This window comes from Dromaius novaehollandiae, chromosome 5 (assembly GCF_036370855.1).
Source record: "Dromaius novaehollandiae isolate bDroNov1 chromosome 5, bDroNov1.hap1, whole genome shotgun sequence".
Classification (NCBI taxonomy): domain Eukaryota; kingdom Metazoa; phylum Chordata; class Aves; order Casuariiformes; family Dromaiidae; genus Dromaius; species Dromaius novaehollandiae.
Genome location: NC_088102.1, coordinates 6,920,117 through 6,947,495, shown reverse-complemented (window position 1 = coordinate 6,947,495; position 27,379 = coordinate 6,920,117). Strand labels below are relative to the sequence as shown.

The 27,379-nt window shown below is 51.3% G+C and overlaps 1 protein-coding gene across 3 annotated transcripts in view; it reads right to left on the bottom strand.

The window, feature by feature from the left end:
- The window catches only part of DAAM1 (dishevelled associated activator of morphogenesis 1), a 117,356-nt gene extending 93,610 nt beyond the window's left edge, over positions 1–23,746 (bottom strand). For all 3 annotated transcript variants that reach the window (XM_064511910.1, XM_064511912.1, XM_064511911.1), the window contains exon 1: positions 23,632–23,746. The gene's annotated coding sequence lies outside the window, so the exon portion shown is untranslated. The remainder of the gene's footprint in view (positions 1–23,631) is intronic.
- Positions 23,747–27,379: the final 3,633 nt, after the last annotated feature.

Here is a 27,379-nt window from a genome sequence, read left to right as displayed (position 1 = left end):
GCTTGTGTTTGCACGCGGGTTTCTTAAGGTCTGCGCCGATAGGAAACCTCCGCTGCACCCTCGAGGGATCCCGTCCCCATCAGCTAAAATTAGACTTCAGTGAAGTATTCGAGGAGCGGGTAAACACGGGTTGCTCCAGCGCGCGCGCGCTGAGACTCCCCAAACCCGCCCGGGAGCGGCACGCTGGCGCCTTCCTCCCGCCTGCAAAGGGCCGGCTGAAAATGGATTGGGAGAAATCAAGAAAAATAAGTAAATAAGGCGAGCTCCCGTGGGACGGCAGCTCTGCCCCTGTGGCCGGGCTCGGCGGTACCCGAGCGGGGACCGGCTCGGAGTGGAGCAGCCCCCCGGCAGCATCCGATTTATTGGCGCAGCGCCCGGACCACGCGCGGAGTAAGTCGTGGGGATGCGCTCGGTCGACGTTACCCTGCTCTCCTCGCCTTGGAGGAAAATCATCGTTTTCCTTCTCTCCGCCCTCCCCCACCCCATTAAATACCAGCAGAGCTCGGGGGAATATTTAATCTCAAACCTCAGTAATCAATCAGTTCAACCTCGCGCATGAGAAAGAGTCGCAGCAATAAGTACCAAATCCCATTTCTACCCAGCAATGCCACGTTTTAATTACATGCATAAAAATTCCCTTTTAACATAAATCCTGAACAGATCCAGCCAGCCCCTGGGTGGTGGGCGGAGAAGGACACGGTGCCAGAGGAAGAGCATGGGGATGGGGGGAGGAAAGGGAGGAGAAATCACCGGGGCAATTATTTAAAATGACCACTTTGTACGGCTGCTCCCATCTCTTTTCGGCACGACGGTGCTTTGACCTTGCCTTCAGCTCTAACGGGCCGACCCAGATGATGGGCAGCAGTGTGGTGAGCAGCCGGACAGCCAGAAGCTGCATCTTTTTTATTGCTACATGTCAACATGCGTGCAGGGAAACGGGGACAGAGAACACAAGGTGGACATGCACATTAAAAGGCTTGGGCCAGGCTGTGATTCAAATAATAGCAACCAGGTCCCTCCACTAGCGCCAAGAGACTTATTCTGAAGCCTCTTCACATCAGAGGGAGCCTTTCTAAACAGCTTTCAACAGGTTTTGGATCACTCCCCGACAAGCCTTTTCTTTTGACTTGGTCCAAGCAGAGCTGGACCGGCAGAACCACCATGGTGTTGCCAGTCCAAGAGGTAGGCGACTGCCAGCAGCGTCCCTCCTCTGCCAAGCTGCCCCGTGCTCCAAACGCAATAGCTCACAAACAGCTCTGTTAAAAGTACACATATGTATTTTTTTATATACACACACAGACTTTTCCAATATACAGGAACAAAGGAAAGGACATCACGCTGAAACATCGTGTGCAACTCAACGGTTCTCTGCAGCGACAAAGGAAATCAGAACCAGAGACCACGTGTGCACACACTCTTCGTGGCGTATTTTGGCGCTGGGAACATTTCTGGATTGCCTAGTGCAAGCTCTGATCTCGAAGAGCTGCAAAATGATCTTGAAGCCACTCTAAATGAGAAGCAGAGGGTTCCCTTGGTGCACAGGCCGAGCAGGCACAGCAAGATGGAAAGCAAGGCCAGACGTGCCCTCAGGGATCCCTGACTCCAGTCCACGTCAGATCCGTTCAGATGTCCCCAGGACATCCCAGGTCCTTGCAGGGAGCCCATCCATGACCACCGCTCCAGCCCTGCTAGACCACCTCTATGGTGCTCCAACGGACAAAGCAATGGGAACAAGTTCAGGACTGGGGATCTTAGCGGTATCTTTGACTTCTTTATGTGTAGCAGAGCTGTGTTTTGAACCCTCTTTTTTCAGGCAGATCCTGTGGTAGGCTTCTTAAATAAACATGCATATATCACTTTCAAAAGATGCATACTCTTTGGCTTGCAAGAGCAGTTTTTGGAAGGGGATGTGGTGCAGTGCAACAGGAATTTTTCAATTCCTCTTGACAGGAAATGCCACACTGAAATATGAAAGGGAAATGTACCTGTAACTGAGATTTCCTAGCAGTGGTATCCTTCAAAAGGCAAACTTTCCCTCCCCCCCTTTATTTTTGGCTTCGGTTTCCCCAAGACTTGTAACATCAGGAATTGCTTGGCACATGTACAAATTCCTCAAGCTCCACAGACATACCTAGAGAAACTATTTCACTTACACCCTCCCTAATCTCTTTAGCCCATGTTGGGAGATGCAAATTTAAGAGGGGCTGAGAAATATCAGATCTCCACAGCATGTTCTCAGAAACTCCAGCCCTTTCTCTTTCCTGCCTCTGCAAAGCAGGACTCCGCAGAGCAGTCCAGGACAAAGAAATATTTGGTGCAGTATCTAGAGCAAATTAAACCTCCAAGGCGCGATACAAGGACAGATTTACTGATTCATGGAAAACGTCCTTATAAATTACTTCATTCAGATAAACAGGATAAGACAAAATGAGGGCTATCCCGTTGACCCAGCAATAAGTGGCTACAGCGCCATGGGAGTTTCAGGCTAGATTTCAGTCCCATACTCCAGGAGAAATTATTCTTTCCGAGCAGACATTTTGAACAGGACTCCATGGAGTTGGGGGAAGATGGTGCAGAGGAGACTATCCCCTTTAAACCTCCATGCCCCACATCTGGCAGACCCAATGGATGTCTTTGCAGGCACCAGGAATGGCACTAACAAGCTTAACGGACTCTTCGCACACCTACTTTCTGGCTTATGTAGGACTGCTGCTGCCTGGATGGGTGAGATGTGGGGTCCATGTGTGGAGCTTGCACCGGACCATGGAAAGGGAGAACATTTCAACCTGGAGGAGGAACGGTCTTCGGTTAGAAGCCCTTAGCTTCTCGTTCACAACCCTGAGCGGCTGCTGGAGCTACCAGTCCCCGGGAAGGTAGCGACGGCAGGGTGGGAATGAACGCTGGCAGAGCCCATCCAGCTGTGTCACATCTGAGTGCACTGAGTGCAAGAAGCCCCATGGTCTTCCCCAGCAACCAGGTTCATCATCGTAGGAGAGCTCCCATCTTGGGGCAAGACAGACGGAGCAGGATGGCCACGTGTGAGTGCCTACATCTCCACCAGCACAACGCTCTCCAAACAAGCTGCCCACTCAGCTGCAGAAACCAGATGAAAAACTGGTCCAATTACCCCTCTGCCAGCCCAGAAAAAGGGAACTTCAAATACAGCATCAACCCTTGCAGCAACAGCCAGGGAACATGACCCACGGCTGCCAAAATGCCGGAGCTCACAGCCACCGCCTCTCCATGATGGGATCCAACACAGCTGCCAGGTTCAACCTTTCCAACGAAGGTGTGAAGAGAGATAACAGCATCCAGGCAGTTTGCCACGTACCCCCAGACGTCTCGACTCCTCTGAAGCCAAATGAACCAGTGACACCAGCACTAGATAAAAAGCCAGCGCAGGCTCTGCTGCAGCCGCATTTGCCTCTCAAATACCTCGCAGGGAAGGTGGAGAATGAAAACAGCCCAGTCTTACCCCAGGCAACAAGGAGACGGCTGCACAGGTCAGGTGATGCTCACACTGGGGATCTGTTCTGGCTGTGGCTCTGGTGAGCAGACCCAGCTTTTATTCAAAGCCCGGTTAATGCCATCACATGCTGTCTCCTTGCTACAGCAGCATAAAGTTGCTCCACCCGATTGCAGCCCACAGCCTCATCTCCACCGCCCCCAAGCAAAGCGAGAGGTAATGGGAGCTCATCACCTCCACCCTGCGGGCTCAGTTTCGCGGTGCAGACGAAAGGCAATAATCGTTGCGGGCCAGCGTCAAGGCTGGGAGATGAAACGCTGTCACCTGCTAAGTCACCTAACGCAACCCCAACAAGGAAGCAGCCGAGACCACCGTGGGGGGGAGAAACTCCACCAGCAAGCCGTGGTGCCACCACGGGGAAAACGATGAGCCGGGAGCAGGCTGGGAGCAGGTTCAGGTGTTTCCTTATCGCTGCCGCACGAGAGCAGGTCGCTGGCTTCCCACGCGGGAGGCAATCGGAGGGCGACTGGGCGGGAGCTGCAGGTGCCCAAACACAAGCAGCCTCCCCGCGAGATGCTAAAGCAAACTGATCCACCCGGGCTGCTGTCGGCCCCCCAGTCCCACGGGTGGGATCGTTTCTGGGCAGCAGCCAGCACCACTTTTTAAAGCTTGCTAGCAGTTATATTTTATCCACCATTGCAAGTTATATTTTATCCACCATTGCAAGTTAGGATTACAGCATTCACTGTCCTTTTGCAGCTGCACCCAGGTCTCACCTTACACCTTCTGCCACCCATCCCGCTCCCCAGTTATTTATTTTGGCGGCACGAAGCTGGCACAGATGCACGGCAACCAGGAGCCGGATGGCCGAGCGGGGCACTGTGCCCAGTGCTGTGCCCAGCCGCGCTCCCTCACTCACTGAGCATCAAACGCAGGGAGAAGACAGGGTGGACGAGCGAGCCGGGCACAGAACAAGACATCTGGAAACCAAGAGCCCATCCCACTACACCACACGTTGCTACGCACCTTGCAATTTCCAATCAGTACAGGCTGAGCTCCCTAAAAAGCCTTTGAAGCCTAGCATGTGTATTAAGTGCTGGAAGCCACCTGTTCCTAGTGTTTTCTCACAGATGGGAAGAGAGGGGGGCTTACGCAGTCCTTACCACAACAAGGTCCCACTTGACAGCTAGGACATCTAGATGATACCACAGCTCTGAGACCACAGATCTTGGTCCAAACGTACAGCCTCTCTCTAAATTTCAAGCATGCAATGCAGTCAGAAGTGGTACGTGGTGACCTCTCAGCAGCAGCAGCCGCCTTTGCACATCACCCTGCCTCCTATTTCCAGGCAGGTCAAGCTCACGGGGCACTTAGGTGAAGACCAGCAGCGACCTGCCCCATAGGTCTCACTTTGCCCCTGCCTCTGCCACACACCGTGTCCTTGTGATGCTACAGGCCGCAAGAGGCCACAAGACCATCTCCACTGACCTCCCGGGTGTCACGGCCCATTAATCTTATCCAGTTCTCTCAGTACTGAGCTTAAGGCGCTTTCGTCAAGCTCAAGCCTCCTTCCAGGGCAGCCGGCAGTCTCGACCCAGGATGTCGAGACAAGGACGAGGCCGCTTTCTTCAAGTGGTTGTTCTAATGATTAAATGCAGCTCATAAAATAAATATATACATATATCCGCGCCTTGTTCTAGAATGAACTCATCTGGCTTCAGCTTCCAGACTTGGGCTGTTCGCTAGACTGAGGAGCTGTTGGATACCCACCATTTCCTCCCCGATAAAGAGACACACACTTAAACTTTTTAGTAAAGAGACACACACTTAAACTTTTTAGTAAAGAGACACACACTTAAACTTTTTAGCTTTTGATGAACAGGCGAGATGAGTGCTCCTATTCCCTAAGGACGAAGCATTTTCCCCACCTTTTATCCATTTGTAGCATTCTTCTCCACTCTCTCTCATAAGTTGAACTAGTCCTTTAAAATGCAGACACCGAGAGTATATACTGCCTTTTCATAACGGGATGAGCCCGGACCCGGCTCTGCGATAGCCACGGCAGTGCTGCACTGTCCAGGCCTGGTCACACTGCGCACGTCCGAGCTGCTGCTTCCCAGGACAGGGTCTCCTCTCCTGTAGATAGGGCCACGTTAAAGTGCCCTTTGTAGGAACGAGTCCAGCTTATCAAGACTCAAATCGCTTTCTGCAGCTGCTTTCTGCTGATCCAAATCATCTTCTGAAATCATTTACCAATCCCCCAATTTTCAGATCATCTGCTAGTTTTTAAATCAGCATCAATTTGAGATCTGCTTTTAAAACCATCAGTGAAGACACTGGATAACTTCGGATGTCATCCTGCGGGATCATACCTGCAGAGGTCTTTGAGGAACGCCTCTGGCTTTACAAGAATTCCCCAGTTGGTAATATTAAAACTACAATTATCAATGTAGATTAATAAAGGGCGCTGAATCTCTGGAAGCAATCCGAAGCGGGGACTCCCAGAAGTGATTAGTTCAAATTAACAGGGCACACACACACACGCAGCTGTGTCTGCAGCCACCATCGCTCTCGGCTATTGAAGCCATGCTATTTTGCCTTGCCTGTTCCCCAGAACACACCCAATCCCTCTGGCACGGATTAGGAGTTTGATAAACAAACATGTCTTGTCCTATCTATTCACTTAACTCACGATCAAGGGGTTGCTATTCCCACGTGCATTCACTTCACAGAAAAAAATGTTAATGAATTTCAAGCCGTTGGTAAGAGGATCCAACATTTCCTTCCTGGGGACTCAACCACCCGGACCAGTCCCGGGATGTCTGCACCGCGCCGCGGCAGCGCAGACGTGCCAAACCACCCTCGGCACTGCTAACTCAGCACGGCCACGGCGAGACGGCTCGCCGCGAGCGGGGCGGCCGACGACACGAGTGAGAAACGCACACGATCCAACAGAGCGTGGCCTCCTGTGGAGGTATCATACGTGCCTCCTTCACCTTCTCTGCTCCTGCCATCACCCCGCTCCCTGCCATGGAGCTCACCAGCAACAGCCATGGTGTAACCCTGCCCTGGACGGGCACGCTTCTCTGGTTAGAGCCCCACAGGCTGGTCTGTACTGGTGATGATGCTATAGGGACCAGGCTAGGAGGAAGCCACCCCAGGAAATTTTGGGAAGTTTAGCTTAGACCCAAACTCAGAAGCAACACAGACAGCTCAGGTGGAAGATGTACGCAACACAGACAGCTCAGGTGGAAGATGTACCTGGGGACTGCAAGACAGGATGGATGTATTTTTATTTTTGTTCAAATCAAGATGCTTAGAACTGGGCTCCTGAGTCCTCCTTCAAAAGCCTAGGATGAAGGCAAAGACCCGGATGGCTACGCAGCACCTAACAATGTGCCAGACAGCTCAATTTGCAAACCGAGATGCTCAATATCTAAACAACTCATCCTTTCGGAGGCAAACGAGCCCTGTTACAACCACAGGGAGGATCAATTAAGTGGACTGCAGGGCAGCAGCCGTGATGTTGTCCCCTTCCTGTCTCCCAGCCCGGGGCACAGACACCAGGCTGTCCCCACCCAGAGCCAGGACTCTGGAGGTCCCTTATGCCTCCTGGGCTAGAAACCGTTGCCCTGGACAGATCACCTTCCGTCACCATGCTATTTGGGGGCGGTGGGGAGAAGACGGCTCCTTTAAAAGCGAAGAATTAAAAAGTAAATTGATTTACATCACCACAGTAGCCCAGGATGTTTGAAACGCAGAACTGCAGAGCGCAGGCTGCACACAGCGCAGGGGAGCATCTGAAACGAATCTGGTCTCACAAAGACCCTAGTGCCTCTCATTTAAACGGAGGACTCTGGTCACAGCTCATAGCTTTTGAGGGCACAATAAATAACATTGCAAAGTCCACAGCTAAGAGCTGGAAAGGATGCAAGCGCAATAAAGTCTTTATCAGCTTATGCAACAGGAAGAGACAACTCATGTTTGTTTTATGCAGGTTCTTATATTCCTGACTGTCCGGTCCAAGTGCTTTCTAACTGTGCTGTCTCAGAAATCACTCTGATCGTAAATATTCCTGGGACAAGGGACGACAGCTTACGGGGCCACGCCTGGCCCTGGCAGCAGTGCATTCACATGACGGGAAGACAAGGCTGAAAAAAAGCAGTGAAATGAATTAAAGACAGAGAGAAAAGCAGACAGAGAGAAAAGCAGACATCAAGGGAGATAAACGCTGAATTCCTGTCTTGCTCGGAGAGGGCCCTCCATCACCGACGAGGGACAATCGCTCTCCGTTGCATTTCTAAAATTAGCTCTGTGCTCTTGACATTTCTGGGCAGGTACCCAGGGGAGGCACAGAAGCCTATATTCGTTTCTAAGCACCATGCACTTCACTGTAGCTGCTACTCGTGCACATCCAAAGCGATACAGAACTGCCTCAAATGTAGCTTTAAATCTGAAGTCACATGACGATCGAACCACAAAGGTGTCATTTAGGAATATGCAATCAGCAAATACAGACTCCTTCACGCCCTGGAAAGCATCTAACGTGCCAAAGAGGAGAGGCAGAGAGAAGGGCTAGAGCCAGCCCCGGCAAACGCTGCTCTTAAGCAAGGATGAAGGGGCAGAGGACACTCCTCTGTGTGGCTCTGACCCTCTCAAGGGGACATTTTTCTGACTGTACTTGTTTAAATAACACGGCTTTCAGAGCAGCCCAAGGGAAGGGCACGGAGATGAGATCTCACAGCACCCTTCAGGGCTGAAGTTAGGTGTCACGGTCAAGTGCTGCTCTGAGACACATGCAAAGCACAAACCAAGGTGCTCTTGGAAAGCAGTTTCCTTAACTAATGAACTGAGTTACAAAAGAAGCCAGTGAGTTGATCTTTCAAGGGTAAAGACCGCCAACTTTTATCTACAAAATCGCCTCCTCCCCCCATATGTAAGCCAAATCAAGTTTAACACCACACCATCCACCCAGGTTACTGGATTTCTTTTTTTAAAAAAGAAAGGGGAAACTCCTCCACCTAAACAGTTCAATCAGCCTAACTCTTCCCCTCCAATAGGTTATCCAAAACCAATCGATCATGTCCTGGGGGCAAACACCCTCTTCCCCTGGAAGCTCCCACTTCCAGCCGTCGCTGCAGTTATCAGGGCTCCTCCCGGCAGGGCTCCGACCGGAACGGAGGGAAGAGCGAGGCTTGGCCGGGGAGCCAGCACACCGCATGGCATGGAAAACACACACCCGCAGATAAGGGATTTAATTCCAGTTGCTCAAGGATAAGTGTGGTCATATATTACAGATAAGCAAACAGCGAAGAGCAATTACGAAGCTCAGCACTTGCATACAGTGAACACTGTTGCAAATCACTTAAAATACTATCACTGACTACTTAACTCAGAAGTTGCTTACATCAGAGACCCTTAAACTGCATTTCTTTAAAGCAGTCCTGATGAACAGCATTCTTGGCTATTTCGAAGCCTGCAATAAAGAAAGCTGAAAAAAAAAAGCAACTCTCCGGTTTGAAGCTGGCACCATGCATCGAAGAGAAGATGCAGCAGCACTTTTGACCTGTTGCCATGACTTTATGGTCCTTCCAGGATTCCCGCAGTGCCAAACCCAGAAGAAGAATCTCAGCTGCTACTGCACAAGTCAAACTTTGGGAGATAAAGCAACCAGATACCCATCTCACCAGCTACTGGAGTGCATCAGCAAAGGCAGACAGAAGCACCAGCAGGGCCACAGCTTCTGCTCACTGCTGCTGGACTTCATCAGAGGCTCACAGATTCTCAGGTGGCACTGCTAGACTACCCTATTAAATGCCCTCACTAACATTTAATTTCCCCTTTACCTTTCAGGACTGAAACTTCTTCCAGTCACTGCTTGAGCAGGGATGTTGGACTAGATGATCCCCAGAGGTCCCTTCCAACCTCAACCATTCTGTGAGTCTGTAAAGCAGACCAATGGCTTTTTATTCTTTTGCATCCAAAAATAGTATACTGCTACTTCTCGGATATCTGCAAAGGTGGAGAAGGCCCTTTTTTCTGTCTTGAAGTCTCCAGCTATGCCCAGGTCATTGCAGCATGGCCACCAAACTTTAAAACACGCAGGATAATCAAAGGCTTATGGTTACACTGGAGTGCTTCTAAAATCTGCTTCCCCAAAATCCCGGAGCTAGAGACCTCCAAGCAGTTACAGACCATCTCGGCTGCCATGTGTGGTGCAAACACGGTTTAGCATATTTGGACCGCACAAACATGCTAAACGTGGTTTAGCAGGAGACAAACACTGGTCTCGGCCATGAGATGCCCTGTCTCCCATCCGCCCTGGTGTGGGACTCGCTCCTTCTGGGTCTGTATGGAGCCAGCCAACTGTTTTGCGTTAGCCCATTTTGCATAATCAGAACTGGAGCTGGCCTCAGTAACCACAATTTAAAGGGCATATTTAACTCAAACAGAAGACAAAGGAGTTTGCATCCACCGCAGACTAAATTAGCTTAGTGCTCAGCCTGTTTACGTCAGGAATTCACGTCTACCATTGACCGGGCCTCACGCAAGTTTATTCCTTGTATCTCCGCTATTCAGCGGCCCGCGGAGAAGAAACAGATCTGCTCCTGCAAAGCTTTAAAAGGGAAAATACAAAACGAAGAGGCGGCTGAGTAGGTCCAACATGTCCTTAAAGCCTTGGCCACGGCACAGTCTCGCAAGGGTTTGTATCATCCATCCAGACCTCGCACACCCCACGGAGCCACGGTGCAGGGTCCCGGAGAGGGGCTGCAGTGGGAGCTGCACCTCCTCCAGCCGAAGGGAGGAAGAGGAGGAACCAAGGCAGCTGGGGACCACCGTGGGCTGCAAAGCTGCCCCGGCACCGAGCTCCAACCTGCCCCTCGTGGCTACCACACTCCCAGGCTCGTCCCACGTCGCGGCAGGACCACGACTGCCAGGCTGCATGCGCTCTGCTGTAGAGGCAGCAACAAGGTTAGGACATTTCCCTTATCGTCTTGAAGGCCTTTGCTTCAGAGCTGCCTCCAGGGAAACGTTTGCTTTTCCTGCCTAATTTCCATCGATAACATTTCACATCCCGGCTCCTTCGCTTTGGTCTCAGGCAACTCAAAAACGCAGCCAAAGTCGTGGTTATTTTTACATTTTTCCCAGGAAACACTGGGCACAACCACCACGTCGCATCAAATCTAGCTCTAGCTCAGACCCATGACAGCAGGATGGAGCCCGGGAGAGATGCATGTTAGCTAAACACAGGCACAGCCATGGCCAGCTATGGGTGTTTTTCTGTCTCACCAGCATTGAGTTACTGAGCTTTTCAGTCAAGAACATTGCAAAAAACAAAACAGTAATAGAGCCACAGGTAGGACAGTGGGGTCCCATCATCTCCATAAGCCCCCACCCAAGCACCAAAACCATCTCACGGTCTAGTCTGGACAGTCTGAATTTTTCAAGAATAGCGCATTCATATTGCATCCAGCAAGACATTTATAGCACCGGAGTCTCAGCCTCAGCCTGGATCTAGGTCTGTCGGACTTCTGAGCTGACCTAAATTTTCCCCTCGGGGGAGCGACTGGATTTTGCTGCACAGACGAGGCAGACTGAGGTCAGTGGGACGGCCGCGCTCGCGGAGGCGACGGGCAGGCTTCGGCACGCGGGGAGCAGAGCTCGCTGCAGCCCGACGCGGCTGGAGGCTCTTCAAAGCCTTATCTCCGGGGCGCTTATCTGGCACTTTTATGCCCAGAGGAAAATCCCAGCGCTTCCACAAGCAATTCAGGAGCTTTCAGACTTTAAAGAAGGGAGTGATGGAGAGCGAACCATGGGGAACACGGGGCAGCGACAGACTGGTTTGCAAATCTCGGAGAAGGGATTTGAGCAAAGCACGAGCGAGGTTCCTCCTCTGCGCTAACGAGGTACCTGTGGCAAGCACACGCCGCTGTCTTGCCCCGGATCCAGCTAATTAAGCGGCATCTCCAACACAAACCACACCCTTCCACTAACGAGACACCACCATCCCACCAGCAACACCCAGTAACCCACTGGCTGACGCAGCAATACAAGCCCTTGGCATTGCAATGTGGGTGACGCAGCAGCAGTCAGGAGGGCTGCGATGGGGAAAACCGGGCCCTTTTAAAGAGCGGGAGCACGCTTCGCCTCGGGTTTTCTTCCTCTCCTCCCTTTTTGATCATTCTCCCCGGCGTTTGGGTACGCAAGAGGCACCAGGCTCTCACAAAAGATGACGTTAGGTTCTGTACTGTTTCTGCGCAGTTAATTTACAAATAAAGGTGAATATAACTAACGCTTGCATCCTTAAAAACCCACCACTCTTCCCCCACCTCCGCCTTCCAAAATGGTGAGAGCACAAATCCAGCTGCCTGGCAATCTTATCTCGATGCAGAAGCACTCTGAGATGAGATATAAAGGTTCCCTGAAGGCACAGTTTATTAAAGGCGTCTATATCAAGTTGGTTTTCTCCAAAACCGTTGTACTAAAGTGCAGTTCCTGGACTGCTTTTCACCGGAGGGGCAGAGCAATCCATCAGCCTTAGCAAACATCACCTTGGCACCAGCACGGCTGGGAGGGTCTCTGCTCCCAGCTGCTGTTACACACAACATTTGGTGTTGCGGGCACTGAAGGACACCCCAGTGCAGCCTGCCTGCAAAGCTGCAGCGACTTCCCAGTCGGAAAAGCAGCCGGGAAATCAGAGGAATACGTATGTTCAGTCTGAGACACCTCCAGGGAGTCAAAGCCAGCCATCGAGCCCAGGAAGCCACCCCCTCCTCCCAGCCCAAAGCCACCAGGAGCTCCCGAAAGGACCTTGCCGCTGTGGGATTACATTTCAAGGAGTGTTGGACTGGCACACTAATGAAGTCCACTGCAAGCTTCCTGTTTAATCAGTAGGCTTTGCAGCTGACTTTAAGCTGTTTGCACCATCATTAGGGCTTGCACATTACTAGCCAAAGATACTTAATCCCAGGTTTCAAGAAAGGGAGGTACAAAACAACTGAACAAAGAGACACCAGTTTACACGCATCTCCGGGAACCTCCCTCCAACCAACGCTTCTATATTTACCCAACAGACGATCTTTACGCATTCAGCTATTTTAATCCCACTCACTATTAATGGATGTAAACGGCAGTTGGTTAAAACATTCAACAAAAATCTCATTTAGAGATCAAGACAAGCTTAATTGGTTTCTAGCCAGACCTGCACAAAGATGGGTTATTCCACAAATACAGTTGCTAATCTGCCCATTATACTCCATAAGCTCCTACTGACAAAGGGGGGGGGCGAAAAAAAAAGATGCACAAAGGAATGCAGTATTTTGAGAACGTTACTTATAACGAGCAACAAATTAGACACTAGGAGTTCTGCGAGAACAATGAGCTTGATTTTGTTTGAAGAAAAAGATTAATCAAGTAGTAAACAAAAAGAAAAGATCAAATCTACGTTTTTCTTCTTGCTCTACAGACAATTGCCATCCATTTTGGTTTCTTGAAGAGCATTTCCAGCAGTTACTGTTTCTGCGAGTCAGGAGTAGCAGGGAAAAAGCTTATCTGGCCGAGGAAACATCATTTAACAAGTGATGGAGTGGAAAGGATGGTGAATCTTGTGATTAAAAGGCACAGACCTGAAACCCCAGAGATCTGAATTCACTTCCTAACTCGGCTGCAAAAAAAAGCAAGTTTCCTGTGCAATCACATCCTACATGATTTATTCAAAAAACTGGTGTTGAAAACTGAGGGGAGGGAGGGAGGAAGCAGAAGGAGGAAGAGGAAGACACAATCCTGTGGGTTTTTAATAGGCTTTGGGTTAGATCAGCACTGGCAAGCAGTTAACATCCGAGCTTGGCACCATGCGATTTGGAGCCTGCCCCCGAGAAGCAGGGAGCCGCCGGCATCTCCGGAGCTCAGCACCGGAGGGGAAGACCTGGCACGGTGCAAGGCAGCCGGGAAGCGGCCGTACCGCGGCTCTTCCACACCCGGCCGGGCAGGCGGGGGATCCTGCTCCTGCTCATCACCGTGGGGCTCTTTGCTGGGTGCTGCCAGCCCCAGCCCTCGCCCAGTTGGGACAGGCAAATACTCAGCTGCTCCACTTAGACTGCTGGGAAATACTTAGATGTGGCTCCTCTTAAGCGCAGCTTGGGCACAGAAGCCCACGGCAGGGTATGGGATGACTCCATCCACTCGCCCTCGAGCCTGTTCTTCGCTGCAAGGTGTGGACACGAGCGATGGAGTTGGGAAAGGGGAGAGCACCCCATGAGCAGAGCTAAAATGGCATCCTGCCTTTCTGCTCCTCCGCCCCGTGAGTGAACAGCTCCAGATGTGCAGCGCCGGCTCACTTAATGGCATTTGCCCAACAGCAGCTTTATGCAAGTTTTAATAATACGGAACTCCACATAAAAAGAAAACCATGTGCAAAATGGAAAGGTTAGTGATAACTTCCCTCTAAGCATTATGTAAGAGCCAAAAAACAAGAAAATAAAGCTGTCCTCCAAACACAGCTTATTATGAATTATGCGGCAGACTAATTACAGTGCTGCAGAGCCAGCTGCAGCAGCAATGCAGGTAGAGGAGTGATGAAAGAGCTGTTCGGTTACAACCCTCTCGCCTTGTGAAACAGCCTGAGACACCCTGCTCCAGGGTAGGCGGCACTGGAGGCCTGTTTAGTTTTTCCAAATCTGAGGCAATTTCACTCGACCAGAAGAGCTGCACCCAAGGGAGAGCAGGGGTTTGAATCCTCCGATGGGTTCGGGCTGAACACAGCGTGAGCACTGGAAAGGAAGGTGGCCTCGGGCTTTGACGGGCACTGCCAGCTCAGCTAACATCCCGAGCCACCACCGGCGAGCAGGGACCTTCATGGCAGCGTCTCCCAGATCTCTGGAGGACGTTTGCAAGAGCTTTCTGGAAGGGAAGAGACCCATCTGAGGGTCCCCATGTCCTCACCAGGCCCATGAGCACGAACAGCGAACCTGGCCCCGTTTAGCAGAGACCAGCAGCCCCAAATGGTTGGATTCGCTATGGGGCAGAGAACAAGGCTGGTATTTTCCAAGGTCCCTTTGAGGCTTTCCCGGACCATGATGAGGACGCACAAACCCAAGGCTTGGTGTGCTACACAAGCACAGCAGTGATGGGAAGTGCGTCCCATCTGGGAGAAGGGCTGCCAGACTGGGAGCTACTGGGCTGGTGTCACCCTGGAGAGCCATTGGGGAAGGACCAGCCCCCTCCTCCCGCTGCCGATGGCGGCTGCGCCAGGCAGAGCCAGCCGTGGGAACGCCGGCATGGACAAATTCAAACTTTCACTTCCAGCAGCGAGAAAACTCATAATTACCAGCACTAAGTACAGCCCAGGGCCTGGGCACAAACATCGCCTTGAAATTATGTGACACGAAGACTGCTGAACACGTTTTGTTTGGGGGGTTTTCTTCCTGCAAAAACGAGCACCCATTTTCCATGGATCCTTCTCCTTGGTGCCTGAAGAGACAAGTTTCCAGAACAAGAATATTGTCAGACACACCATGACCACCCATTGCAGGAGCTGAAGCTTGGCCATCTGGGTCCCTCTGAGATGAAAGGTGCAGCCCAAAACAGCAGTGTGAGGAGAAGAGAAGAAAAAAGGGGAGGCGAGGCTGCTTGTGAGATGCTGTAGGACAAAACAGCACCACTTCTCATTCAAACTGCTTTGGTTTTAGGTCAAAATATTTTAGGTTTTCATTGAAGAGTCAAATGTGTGTGTGCATGTGTGTATAATTTTCCAACCAACAGCGTGGCAGATACACACCAACCTTGGCACATCACTTCGCTGGGGAAATACACTGGCTCCCTGTTAGTACACTATGATAACACAGCCATTCCTTCATGCGTCTATAACTTACTTCAGCCTCATCCCAAATGCAAAAGCCAAACAGAGTTTCATGTGATGCAATTACTAGGGAGTCTCTGCAAATCAACCCAGCAAGTACTTGGGCAAATCAACCCAGCAAGTACTTGGAGTCAAAGTCCCTTTTTACTCTCCTTTTCTCATTCACCATATTGAAACCTGTCAGGCTACAGGATGGCTTGAAGAAGCAGAGGTGCTGTGCTCTGCGGACCCTTGTAAGAAAGTCCTAGCGTGCTCACTGACAAAACTACCCAATTTTGTGACAACATGACCTGAATCGCAGTCCATTACATGCCATCACAGTTTAAAGGCAGCTGTGATCCCTGCTGAATCCCGCACGACTAAGGAACGGCAAACTTGAACTCAGTAAATGGAAGAGCAGCCTTTAATACGAAAGTAAATTTGAGAAAACTATGAACATAAAAAGAGTCATTTCCAACCATAGATCCAAAAGTAAACTGACTGTAGGGATTACAATATTTAGCACGAACCAAAAACTTTTCTTGCCAACCTTTTGTTCTGTGTAATTGGGATTTCTCTGGTGGCTCCGGAGCCACCAGGTTTCTCGTACGCACTTTGCCAGACAACAGTTTCCATAGAAGATAAAAGTAGCTGAAGTTTAAAAATGGAAGTAAGTCGTCCCCAAAGAGTCTTCAATCTCCTGCTGAAGGTCTCCTTAATGTCAGCATGAGGAAGAGGCACGTGGACTCAGGGGCAGATTAAACAGAGAGCACTGCGGCAGGTCTTAAAACCAAACTCTTGTATCCAGTGAGTTTCAGTAAGCAAATGACTTACGTAAAATATCTGACAGGATACGTGTTTGAAATACCGCCTCTTGTAAACAAGGCTGTTCTGGAGGCGCAAGGGATTAGAGCAGTTCAAACAGTTCTTAGCGTGATTTAGCAGAGTGCCCAGGAACGGATTTGCAAGATCAGCTTTTCTCCTGCCGAACTCTCACTTGGCACCGAGCAAAACCCGAGATCCCCAGAGCTTTAACCCTACCGATTCCCAAGACACGCTAAGTAGGGGCTGAGAAATAGGGATACTGGTGGGGAGAAAACAGGCGTCTCATTGCAAACTTGCAGAATGTAATTCCACAAGAAAATCCAAGCAGGCATCTCAGCAAGGTTGCTCTTTTCCCTTCAAAGTATAAGGGCTCAAATGTCAGGGTGCCTGCAAGCAAGCTGGGTTACCATCCCTCGGCTGAGACTCAGCAGCTGAGTATCACGCTTGCAATATGCTAGGAGCACAACGCCAAGCAAAACAAGGCAGCTGAAATCACCATGCATCCAAAAGGCTTAACCTGATATTAAAGCAGGAAGCATCCTCCTCTTGCCCGTACATCGCGTTGGCTAACAACCGCGCCACGACACGCCTAGAGCAGAGGGAAGACAGCCTCAACAAATGGAGTGTCCTACGAAATGCTGCCTTTGCGTGTGATTTCTGTGAAAGCCAGGCATAGCAAGGGCACCCATCCTCCCCGGCACATCTCCTCTTCCACAGCCCTACGCTCAGCCTGCCTCAGCCAAGAAGGTGCTGCGAATTCCAGGAGCTGCAACGTGCAGGAATGCGAGCACGAAGGTCCCTGGCAGTCATGGGAGAGAAATCTTTAAACAAACAGATTTACAGGCACTTACATCCACGCAAGCATCCTTGAAGGAAACAGCTGCACCGGACCTCAGCTACAGCAGAGACTCTCCAGGATGGCACGCAAGAGTTCATAGCTCCTCTAAGCACCTTTCAGTCAGTAAAAGATGCCAAGGCCAAGCAAGGAACATGCATCTACAAAAATCTTATGATTAGGTGAAAGTTGGACAGACATGCAACTCCAGGGAGCTACTGCCCACCTTCTCAGAAAGCTCTGCAGGAAGGAAACAGTCAAGAGCAGCATGAAGGCAGATCCACCACAGCCTAAACTAAATGTCATGCAACGCATCTGAGCCAGAAAACATCCAGGCTGTGCTGCCTCCATGGCTGTGCCATAGCTAAAGCTTAATTCACCTTGTTTGTGTGGGGAGAAACTGGACTACAAACTGTTCTTCCATCCTTCTCCTCCCTGCAGGAGCTGGGCTGGGAGCAAGAGCTGTTACTAGCAGAGGTTGCTCATAACCAACACAGAGATGCTAGGACACCACACGAACAGCATGAAGTGCCTTGGTCTTTCCTTCACCCTGACCTGCTACGCTCTCCCTCTTACACCACAGACCTGAGCAACTGCTGGTCCAGTCCCTCAACTATGTCTCCTCGCATCCCCCATCCTCACACCTCACAGATTGCTGTGATTTTTAGGACAGGTACGACCCTGTCTTCCCAGCCCAAGTGGTGCAAAGGCACACCGCGGGTCCCCAGGCACCAAACGGCTTGAGCTGAGCTCCTGCCAGCACGAGCTCTCCTGCCCGGCAGTTTGCAGTCTCTCCATGTTTGCCACTTTGTTGCTGTCCTGAAAGGGTGCGTGCACCTTCCTCCTTGTTGACATCCTACACTCAAAAGCTCAACCCCAAAACTTCTGAGGATGTCCCCCTTGCCAGCAGCATCTCCCCGGGAAAGGCAAGCTGACACGCACTCCCGTGAAGTGCTGAAGGAACCAGCACCCCACAGGGAGCTCCCGAAACAGCCAAACTCTGTAACTAAGTTTTGCATACTGCTACAAAGCCCGGCTGCTGATGCTTGCTGCAAAACCCCCAGAAGCCAGCCTCTGAATGACACTATTTTCAACCGCCTTTCTCCGGCTATAGTGCCCCGGGGCAGGACCTGCCAGCAGCCCAGCCCACTGCTATGGAGATGAGGGAGGAAAGCTGCAGGTGAAAGACAGGCAGCAGGGAGCAACCAGCACCTGGAGATCCCGCTGTGCCTTGCGCTTAACTCTGCTCTGCTGAGGATGGGGACAGGTCAGATGAATCCACTGAGTCTTTCCCTTCCCTTTATCTCACCGGTGATTTGCTGTCGGTGGGTTGTTTTGAGCTTTTGCAGAACTGCTTTCCAGCTGGGGATCTCTCATGGAAGGAGGGATGAGGAGCCTTTGTGACAAACCAGTGGTAACAGCCCAAATCCAGGCTGGGCCACTTGGTTCAGCTCCTGAGCATCACTCATCGGGGCAATGTGGGGTATTAACAGGGGCAACAGGGCATCACCTCCCCCAGACTGCAGATCTCTCCGTTTTGCCTCTGCAGAAGGAGACGGAGTCTTTTGCCCTGTCTCCCAGGCTGCTGTGGCAAAACCCAAGAGAGAAGCCAGGGTGTCCGGCTCCCGAGATGTCGGGTGTGCCCTGCTCCCAGACACAGCGGAGAAGTAGCTCAGGTGCCGGAAAGAGCCCTGCTGCTCGCTCGCCCTCAACACCAGCACGATTTTTGAAAGCACGCTGCAGTCGCGCTGTAAACACCTTCTCAATCCCGTAGAAAGCTTCCCATTTCCAGGACACGTTCCGATTTGTCACCTCCAGCTTGCGGTCCCCCCAACAACTCTCCCCCCCGGCAACCCGAGTACAGCCACACAGACCTTGCTTTGCAGAAATACTGCCGGGGCGCAGACGCTGAAGACTGCCAGATCAGCAAGAAGTCATGGGGTCAGTATCTTTCCGTGTGCAACCAGTGAACATCTGGCTATTTACTCCAGCTGGGTTTGAAGGTGAGACGTCAATCAGAGACCCCACAGGCACACGTGGCTACAGGACCAGATGTCCCAGCAGACAGCACGCAATGAGGTGACGGCATTCCTTGGATACATATCCATCCCCTCCATTCTCCACACAAAACAGGGATGACTGAAGAAAAGCCACTGAATCCAGAGCCAGACACTGCAGCTACTCTTCCACCGCGTCCTTTGCGCATTATTTCATTTACCTTCTTGTAAAAATACTTGAACTTTGACTGAGCAGCCCAAACAGGGACAGCCCTGACTTTAAGGCAGTTAAGCTACGCACACATGGAAGACATGATGCAGGTAAGCAAGACGTAGCTCAAAGTGCATAGCTAAGTAATGCTTATCCGAAGGAATGCAGACGGCAAAACATGAAGCCACTTGTCTGGCAAGGCGAATAACCCTTAAATAATCCGTAAGGCCCTGCATGCACAGTGGAGCCCAACTCTTTCTGGAGGAAGGCACTCTGCTCCGGCGCTCCCTGCACAAGGAAATAGGTCCCAGCCAGCCCAAGGACGGAAGCACCTCGTTCCCAAGGGGACGCTTTGGAAGTGAGCAGGTTCAACAAGACAAGGGTGCCTCCAAACAACAAGGGATCACCTCTTGCTACGCATTTGATAGATTCACTGGTGTACTTCCTCAGTGCCAGAAGTCCAGAAGACATCAGAAAAACAGCTCCAAAATGGCTTAAAGAAAAGCAAAACAACCATCCTACCAACTTGTCTTGCAGGAAGGTCTGAGGTATGAACAGACGAGTGCCGGTAACTGAGCGCCCATGGTTTAAGAAGCTACCAGCAGTCTGCGGCAGTGCAATAACTGACCTGCACGTGCCATCGTGGGAGGAAACACGTTAGTCCACCACAACTGCTCCTCCAGTCATTTGAGGTAATATTTTGTGTACACAGACTGCTAAGGCAACTCAGTCAACGACTAGTAATTTATTGAGTAATTTATTGAGTCACAATTAAATGACTCATGAATGACTGTCACTAGTTTGGGCGAATCCATCCATTTGGAATAGGCCAGGAGTGGCTTTTTTGTCTAGATGTAGGAATACTCCTAACGGTAGGAAGCTCCCGCATTTACCAAACTCATAACAAGAGCCAGAGGGCTGGAAACCAAAAGCAGGATGAAGTATTAACAAAATGCAATGATTGATGATTCACATGGAGGGCAACAGAGCTCCGATGGGTCCGGAGCTCAGTGCAGAGCGGGATGTTTCTCAGAATGACCCCACCTAACTTCACTAAAAAGCAAACGTGGCCAGATGTTCAGACAATTTCACCCATAATCTGGTTTGCTATAATTCAGGTGGCTGGTGCTCAGGCCACACCAATCATGAAGCAAAGCATTGCCAGATCAAATCATGAAACTCTTCCATTAAGTAACCACGTTTTTATGGTGTGCCAGGCCACTTCTCTCATCTCTGCCTTCTTCGTTTTTTCTCAGTAGCCACAAAGATTAGAGAGTTTCATGGCTCATTGAACAGAGATTTTCTATGATGCCCCAGAACTCCACAACCTGGTGCTTTGACATATTCCAAAATGTTAGGACACTCCAAAAGAACAGGAGATACCAAGTGCAAAAGTCCTCCTGAGAGGGCAGGTGGGTAAGAAGGGAGACAGCACTTGTATGACTTTCTTTGCCACTTGACTGAGGTTAAGAAAACCGTGGAGGGGAGGAAGCATCAAAGACAACCAGCAAATCACGCTCAGTGTTTCAAAAGGGCCAAGGACCCTCTATTCTTTGCATTAAATGGGAAGTGGGATATATGGCATTTGGGGCTGTGTAGAAAGAAAAGGAACTAATGCAATATGCAGAAGAGCCGCCATTGGCATACTGAACTCCTTTCTAAACATTTACTAATTGCTTCTCACATGCTGTAGTATAGTAAGCAAATACTAAGCCATACATAGAAGAAATCAGGATCAGACTTCAACATTTAGGCATTTCTTCCTTGACCTTCAGCACTTTGTTCAGATCATCTCTTTCTTCAGCATAGCACTGACATTTTTCATGGTGCAGAAGTGAAAAGTGCACATATGATTATTTCAAAGGAAAAAAAAAATCAATATGGACATGATTTGAATTTTACAGCATTAGACTACCACAACTTGCAAATAAACAGCTGTCCAAGCTGGTCCATGCAAGCTTTACAGCACAGCAATAAAATGCAAGCTTTTTCTCCCCCTCTTGAAAGAGTCTTGCTTACATAAAGTGCACTTTTTAAAATAATTGCAGGCTTAGGAACTCGGGTTAAGTCACACTCAATTGCAGCAGAACGAGCACGCTCTGCTTTACACGGCCTCAACAGCCAATCCACGGCGGCGGCAGCTTTTCGAAGACAAGCTACAATATTTAATTGCCAGCATCAAGACAGAAACCAAAGCATCCGACAGAATCCGCATTTGCGAGAGAAGCCTGCAATCTCGCTGAGCAGGCTTTGGCAGTCGCCGAAGATGACAGCTGGATGCCCTTGCTTATCTGCTGCTAGAGCATGCACAAAAAAGCCCTGAATGCTTGCAGTGCCTAGCAAGCCTGCAAGTCGGCCCCGCAGGCCTCTTAAAAGACTCATATAAATAGGCGAGCTTCATTTATTAATACTTCAGAAATAAAAGCACCCCGGTACTAAGAGCTCAGTGCACATCTGAGCAGCAGGACGGGCAGAAGACCACCACCCGTCCTGCACGGCACAGCTACCACTGCCATTAGCCAGCTCCGTTAAGGCTGTAAGTGCAGCAGATACGTGTGTCGTCTGTGCACGTGCACGTGCTGGGTTGCCACACGCACATCAGCCAAAGGCCTCCTGGTTGCTACAAACAAGAAGCGACGGACCACTGACTTCAGCAAGTGCAATCAACAGATACGTTAACAGAACTTATCATCTGAGTTTAAGCAGGATCCCTCCAAACTGCCCTTTCAAGCCTTAAATCTAAGGTGTTTGGGGTGATTTGGTGGCCGCCGACTACATTTGGTTAGCAAAAAGCCTTTTCACCCCTGTAAAAACCAGCGTTAGCTCTGACGCTCCACCGCTTTCCCTCACGCTGGTGTTGAGCAGCTTCGAACCAGGGAGCAGTCGGGGGCTGACGGACGGAGCGTGCAAACGGCAAAGCGAGCTGAGGGAGCGGGAGAAGCCCGGCCTGGAGGAGCTCCGCTCCTCACTGGCAGGTAAACAACATTTGCAAGGCGCTCAGCCTCCGAGAAGCTCTGTACCTCCCCTGCATTTTTTCCGAAGGAGGAATTACTCAGCTGCGAAGCAAATAGTAACAATGACAGCTCCGCAGAAGAGGGGGAAGAAACGAAAACAAAGAACAGAAGCAAAAAGAGATAAACGTGACCCAGTTAGACTGGCTGTCCCCAGCCCCTTCCCATCCTCGGCGGGAGGGACCGTCTGGGGCCGCAGGAGCCGCCCGCCGCGCGAACCCTTTCCTGCTCCCCTCCGCGTTACTGCTGAACACGCAGGGTCAGCCAAGGAGCCAGCTCGGGTCAGCACCGGTGTGACTCCGTTTCGAGCCCAGGGGAGCAGATTCGGCACCGCTTTTACACCTCACCCATCCTGTTTGCCTCCGCGCGGCGGGGGGCCGGGATGCGGAGCTGCACACACGCCTCGCTCGCCGGCGAGACCCAAAAACCCAGGGGCTCCCAGCCACACGCGAGGCGGACAGCGAGCGCTGGCCGGAGCCAGGAAGCGTCAACGTTTCCTGCTGTCACCGCGCAACACTCGGGGAGATCAGAGGTCCTGGACTTTGGCTTTTGCTTCCTGATCGTGCAGCAGGCAGGCGGCTGCAGCCAGGGCGCAGATATGCCGAGGCACTCGCGGACAGCCAAATAAGAGAGCAGCCCAAGTAATTCAGTAGTGCGGAGACACCGGGGTGGGTATCTGATGTGCAGGGCTCCAGGGGCAGTGCAGACTGTCGGCTGGGGGGATAAATCTGGTCTCGCACCGAAAAGAGATCCTCGCACTAAGGGACCGATTTAGTCCTCGTGGGGCTGAATTTGGGGAAGGGAGCGCACCGATCTCTTCGAGACCTATTGCTATGACAAAGTCGTACTAAGAGAGGAAAATAAGGCTGCATCGTGCTTCACCGAGACGGCTCTAATAGACAGCGCTACACGATTTCGTGTGCAGTATCAGAATCAGCCTCTAGAGAAAAAAGAGAGCGACCCACTGCAAAGCCCCGGCCGCTCTGGGGCTCTCCGGAGAAGCCAGCCAGCAGCACCGTCCCCAGCACCCGAAGCCTCCAGGCCAGGCCACCGCCACCTGGGCCGCCCCGGCCCCCAGCTGCCCCCGCCCTGGCTAAGGGGAGGCGAAGGGAGGCTGCCGAGCCGCACGACCGCCCGCCCCGCTTCCCACCGCCCCCGCCTGGGCAGCCGAGCCGCTCGGCCGCGGACACATTTACCGTGCGTTTTGCCTCAATTCAGCCTTTCTCGCCCAAAGCGGGGGCGCGGGGCGTTGCCATGGGGAGCGCGGCATCCTCCGCGGCCGCGCACCGGCCCCCGGCGCAGCCCCGCCGGCTGCAAGGCGGCACCGGGGCGGCCGTGCAACCCCCCCCCACACACACACACACCGCCTCCCGTCCGAAAAAAAAATAAAATAAATAAAATAAATTACAACGGGCCCCGCGGAGGGGCCCCTCGCCGCGCTGCCACTCACCGTGCGGGGCGCGGAGCCGCCGTACCTGCCGGCGCTGCGCTGCGCTGCGCGGCGCGGAGCCCGCCCGGCCCCTGCCCACAATGGGCCGCGGCCGCCGCGCTCCGCCCCGCCCCGCCCCGCCCCGCCCCGCCCCGCCCCGCGCAGCCCGGCCCGGCCCGGCCCGGCCCGGCCCCGCGCGCTGACGTCATCCCCCGCCGCGCTGATAGGGCGGGCGGCGAGCGCGGGCCGCCCCGTCGGGCCGCCGGGACTTGTAGTGCGCGGCCGCCCCGCGCCGGGAGCGGTGCCCGTGCAGCGCCGTGCGCAGGGAGCGCGGTCCCGGCCGCCGCAGGCAAAACGCGCCCCGCGTCCTCCGCCCTTCTCCTTCCCCGCAAATGCGGGCCGGGACCCTCTTAAAAACAGCGGAAAGATCAGAATTTGGGAGAACCACGCGCCTTGGGGAAAGACCGCACCTGCCTCTGGAGAGACGCCATTTAAGCATGGGCAACGCAGCGAGGACGGTGGTCCCGAGGTCGGAGTCAGGCGACAGTTTTGCGATAGCACGAGGAGCAGCGTCCGTGTCCCGCGCCGTTGTCCGTGCTGCAGGCGGCCCCCACGCCACCCGCTGCAGTGGGGATGGGAGTAAGGTGGGAAGGGGAGGAAGAACGCGGTGAAAATCGCTGCTCCAAACACTTCAGCAGCCCAGGGAGCCCACAGACCATCCTGAAGACCCTGCAGTGGCTTTGTGAGCCTTCCCACAGAGTTTGCTGTTTGGTTGGTTTTTACTACGGGACACCAGACACGAGGGGGGCAACCTTCAGCCATCTAAATTAACCTCATCGTCATCAAATTAACCCGAGAACCAGAGAGCGATATTCCCTTTCAAAGAGCACCACTGGATGATCGAAGAAGATAAAGCTTCATCGGACTGGTGACATGGGCGACCATGGCCAAGCAAGATCAGTGTCCCAGCTGCTTTTAAAATGCCCGGCAAAGTTCTCCCAAGCGATACCCTTCTCTGCTTGTCATCCTGGATTTAATGAATCACTTTTTCAGGGGTTCCCATTTCACGTAAATCAGCGTAGCGATCTGAACTGCTGATATATGACTGGCATTCCACATGCACTGAAAAAACCTCTCTGCATAAGATAAGGCTATGGACTTTCACTCAGTTCATGCAGAAGGACTAGTTATTCCTTTTGGTGCAAATCAAAACTCAAGATCAGATTAATAGCTTGTAACATTTTGGCCTAAGTAAACATTCTTCTCTGGATTAGAGGTCAAGCTATTTATATCTCATATGAATTTTTTCTCAGCAGCAACAGTATGGGAAGGTCTGCAAGGCAAGAGGTTTACAGCGATTGTTTTACATACGCGCACAGCACAGATAGATACACAGATGCAAGGAAGGGCCAACGATGGGAAAGTAAAGCACGAGCATCCTTAGGGGAGTTGATACCAAAGCACGAAAAAAAAGGTAATATGAGAATGACTGTCTGAAATAGGTTATGCACTTTCTACCCAGATTTCTATGTGGCTTTCTGTACAAGAGAGAGATACAAAATAAATACAGGTACAGAATCCATACAAGTGCTACACAGATTAACCACCCAGATGGCCTGACACTGGCTTTCTGTGTCCGTCTAAGTTGCATCATGGTACCCTATCTGCAAAATAAAACCATGGTGAGAGTTTCAACCCATCCACTGCACCTAGCAATTAGTTTAAGTACCAAACCCCAAAGTGGGTCATATTTGTGATTCCTTAATCCCAGACTCCTGCTTCCAAACAAGTGCTCCATACCCTCGCTGGAGGGAAGTTCAGGAGAGTCTCAGGAACTGTATGCCCACTAAGGAAATTCATTAAGGTGTTGGCTGCACTATTTTGTCTTAAAGCAGGGAAAATAATTTCTCTCAAAATATCCACATTTCCATAAATGTGGATTTTGTCATTCTTCTCACCATGCCCAGTCCTTCTTCTACCCTCTTCTGGTCTCTGGTAACAACAAGCTCCAAAGGGTAAGGCTGAGTTGCCAGCGAAAAAACTGTTTTACTTTATTGGTTCTGAATTTCAAATCAGTGCAGTTCCCTGTCACCATTACTCGGCTGGCTTCACCTCTAAGCTCTTTAAAATCACCCTTCGCAGCCGAGCCTTTGGCAAACAAGGACCAGTCCACGAGTCGCCGTCCCTGAGAGCAACGGCAAATCTCTCAGCCGGGAATCCATCCAGCACCTTCCTGGAAACTGTGACTAGCGGAACTCCCTAATCTGAAATAATCCATTTTGAAACCATCAACAGCCTTTCTATAACTATTCTTGTCTTTCCAAAGACTTACCATTCACCAGAAGCATGCGAAGATGCCAGCTGCTTGAGGCACCCTAGAACCTGTCTCTGTGTCTTTCTCAGGCCACAGCAAAGGAACCTCAAGCGTTAGTTGTCCCATATGGATCACGGTGGCGTTTGAGAGGTGTCCAGCACTGGAAGCCTTTGCAGAGGGAGACGTCAGCGGAGGCATCTCGGGCTGAAGCATCTGAAGCGTCAGAAGGGCTCACAGAACACAGTGACCAAAGGAACGATAACAAATTGCCACGACCAGCTGGAGTTCGGACAGGAGTCCTTCAGGAACCCAAGGTGCAAACAGCGACGTGCTCGTTGTACCTTGCTGTTGGAGCAACGGGAGGCAGCAACTGTGGAGGCATTTTTGGAGAAAGGTCTCCAGGACAGGCCACTGGGACTGCAGACCAGTAAGCCTGATGGCTGTACTGTGAAACTTGGTGGGACATATAGATAAGAATGTCTCCAAGCGTATTGGGGAAGAGCCAGCACAGCTTTTACAGAGAAAAGTAACGACTCTCAAAATCTATTACAGACCTTTGAAGGAGCCAACAAGCTGGTAGACGACAGAGATCTAATGGATATAATATATACAGCTTTCCAAAAGGCTCTGACAAAATCCTTCATCAAAGACTCTTAGGGAGAGCAAGGAGCCATGAAAAAATAAGTGGTTTAAAGGCAGAAAACACAGTGGACAGATATTGATGGTCAGTCTCCGCAACAGAGAGAGGTCCCCAGAGGCATCCTGTGGAGATCCGTGCAGAGGCCTGCGCTGTTCAGCGTCTTCATGACGATCTGCAAGTGGGGAAGGATAGTGAGGTGGTGACATCTGCTAGCAACGCTGGGCTGCTCAGAGGAGGAGAAAGGCCAACAGCAGCAAACCACAGAAGGACCTCAGGAAACCCAGTGATAAAATGACAGATGAAATGCTCTGGAGAGAAATCTAAGTGATGAGCATCAGAGGAAACGATCTTAACTTCACGCACGCAGTGATGGGCTCTGAACTCCGCTCAGGAAGAAGATCCTGGGGTTATAACAGGAAATTTGATCAAAGCCTTTACTCACTGCTCAGCAGCAGTCAGGAAAGCAAATAGATGGGTAGGAGATAATGAGAAAAGAGAAAACACCACTGTAGAAATTCCTGCTTTGCTCTCATTTTGAATACCATAAGCAGTTCTGGTCCCCATTTTCACAAAAGAACTAATGGTCAAAGCTGTGGAGCAGTTTTCACCTAGGTAGCAACTGGCTAGGCTGGGACTACTCAAGCTGAAAAAGGGACAGCTGAGGTGAGGCACACTCAGTCTGTGAAACCACCAATGCCCTGGAGAAGGTGGGTAGGGAAAGACTGTCAGTGTTTCCCACCTTAGAGCTGGATGACATGAAATTATCAGGAGGCAGCTTTAAAGCACAAGGAACTAGTTCTTCACACCTCCAGAAG